Below are 2,782 nucleotides of genomic sequence, written 5' to 3'. Positions count from 1 at the left end.
ATCACTGCAGATGGTGATTGCAGCCATGAAATTAAAAGACGCTTACTCCTTGGAAGGAAAGTTATGACCAACCTAGATAGCGTATTAAAAAGCAGAAACATTACTTTGCCGACAAAGGTCTGTCTAGTCAAGGCTATGGTTTTTCCAGTGGTCATGTATGGATGTGAGAGTTGGACTGTGAAGAAGGCTGAGCGCCGAAGAATTGATGCTTTTGAACTGTGGTGTTGGAGAAGACTCTTGAGAGTCCCTTGGACTGCAAGGAGATCCAACCAGTCCCTCCTATAAGAAATCAGTCCTGAATGTCCATTGGAAAGACTGATGCTGAAGCTGAAACTCCAATATTTTGGTCACCTGATGTGAAGAATTGACTCATTAGAAAAGGCCCTGATGCTGGGAAAGATTGAAGGCAGGAGGAGAAGGGTTTGACAGAGGGTGGGATGGTTGGATGGCATCACTGACTCAATGGACATGAGTTTGGGTAAACCCCGGGAAATGGTGATGGACAGGGAGGCCTGGCGTGCCTTGGTCCATGGGGTCACAAAGAGTTGGACACAACTGAGCAACTGAACTGAACTGATGGCTGTGCTGAGTCCTTGCGATTCCTCAGGCTCACTCTGGCCGTGATGAACGGGGGCTACTTCTAGTTGCTGTGCTTGGGCTTCTCGTTGCGGTGGCTTCTCTTGTTGCCGAGCGCAGGCTCCAGGACTCCCAGGTCTCAGTAGCTGCAGCCCGCGGGCTCTGTAGTTGCATTCCCCAGGCTCTGGAGCACAGGCTCAGTGGTTCTGGCGCACGGGCTTCGTGCTCCGTGGCATGTGGCATCTTCCTGGACAAGGAATGGAACCCATGCCCCCTGCATTGGCAGGTGGATTCTTTACCACTGAGCCACCAGGGAAGTCCTTGATTTTCTGTTTAAATAAAGAGTCTGACTAGAACAAAAGTTGTGTCTTGTTATACATCTAGTCTACAAGAAGAAAAGGTGAAGTGGATTTGAAAATCAGTTCTGTGTTCCAGAAAAGATAATATCGGTTATAGGGACAGAAGTGAAAGTTTACCATCACCCCCCACCAAGCCTTCCTTCCTTGCCAAGACTGGCTCCAGGAGAGCTGAGATGAAGGCCATAAAATGACTTTAATGCCATCATCTCCATCTTTATAGAGGCCCACTTGGCTTGCACCCTTTCAGTTAAGAGCCTGGGAAGAAAGAATTGCATCAGTCTTGGTTAATGGCCCAAATTAAGCCATGAAACCTGTTAATCAAGCCTTCATTTTGGACATGTTACAATACTGTAAATAAAATATCTAAAGGAAAATAAAAACCCTTCTATTTGAGACTGGAAGAACCTTTGCTCCCTGGAGTCATATTCCTGAGTCACAGTTTCTCTACTAAGAATCGGGATGGGCAGGAACAAATCATCTCCTTCCCTGGGGAGCCCAGGGCCTCTGCTTTCTCACCTCAGCACCAAGATGCTGCCTGGGAAGAAGACAGGGGCTGCTTCTCCCAGAAAGACAGGAATCCCCAGATCTGGGGAGACCTGTCCTTAGTTCTACTTGGAATCAGAGGGAGGTCTGGGAAAAAGTCTTCACGCAGAGTCTCTGTCTTCCATACACTGGTCTAACCTTCTGTTTCCTTGAGGATCTCCCCAGGACCCGGAATATTAACAGTTTCTATTTGGTAAATAAATATTTGTGAGATTTCCTGTCTCAGCTTATCAGAAGTTTAAACCGAAGTTTAAAAGTTTCAAACTGAAAAACAGTGACTGCTCCCAGATCCAAAAATCTCCAACAAATTAATATTGGAAAAAGCACAACAGAAAAATGTGCTGGGAATACGGAAATGAAAGATAAATGGCTAATAAACAAGAGAAGAGGTACTCAATCTCATTAACAACTAGAGAAATGCTTGTTAAAATAGCAGTATGATATGATTTTCAAAAATAAAATGATTGATAATATTCAGGGTTGGAAGGAGTATGGGGAAAAGGTCATGCTTGTATTTTATTGGAAAGAGTATCAGTTCAGGTCAGTTCAGTTGCTCAGTGGTGTCCAACTCTTTGTGACCCCATGAATTGCAGCACGCCAGGCCTCCCTGTCCATCACCAACTCCTGGAGTTCACCCAAACTCATGTCCATCAAGTCGGTGATGCCATCCAGCCATCTCATCCTCTGTCATCCCCTTCTCCTCCTGCCTTCAATCTTTCCCAGCATCAGAGTCTTTTCCAATCAGTCAACCCTTCGCATGAGGTGGCCAAAGTACTGGAGTTTCAGCTTTAGCATCAATCCTTCCAAAGAACACCCAGGACTGAACTGCTTTAGGATGGACTGGTTGGATCTCCTTGCTGTCCAAGGGACTCTCAAGAGTCTTCTCCAACACCACAGTTCAAAAGCATCAATTCTTCGGCGCTCAGCTTACTTCACCGTCCAACTCTCACATCCATACATGACCACTGGAAAAACCATAGCCTTGACTAGACAGACCTTTGTTGGCAAAGTAATGTCTCTGCTTTTGAATATGCTATCTAGGATGGTCATAACTTTCCTTCCAAGGAGTAAGCGTCTTTTAATTTCATGGCTGCAATCACCATCTGCAGTGATTTTGGAGCCCCCCAAAATAAAGTCTGCCACTGTTTCCACTGTTTCCCCATCTATTTCCCATGAAGTGATGGGATTGGATGCCATAATCTTCATTTTCTGAATGTTGAGCTTTAAGCCAACTTTTTCACTCTCCTCTCTCAATTTCATCAAGAGACTTTTGAGTTCCTCTTCACTTTCTGCCATAAGGGTGG

The sequence above is a fragment of the Capricornis sumatraensis genome, chromosome 2 (assembly GCF_032405125.1).
Source record: "Capricornis sumatraensis isolate serow.1 chromosome 2, serow.2, whole genome shotgun sequence".
Lineage (NCBI taxonomy): Eukaryota > Metazoa > Chordata > Mammalia > Artiodactyla > Bovidae > Capricornis > Capricornis sumatraensis.
The sequence above is the reverse complement of the archived record's forward strand: the minus strand, read 5'-3'. Positions refer to the sequence as shown.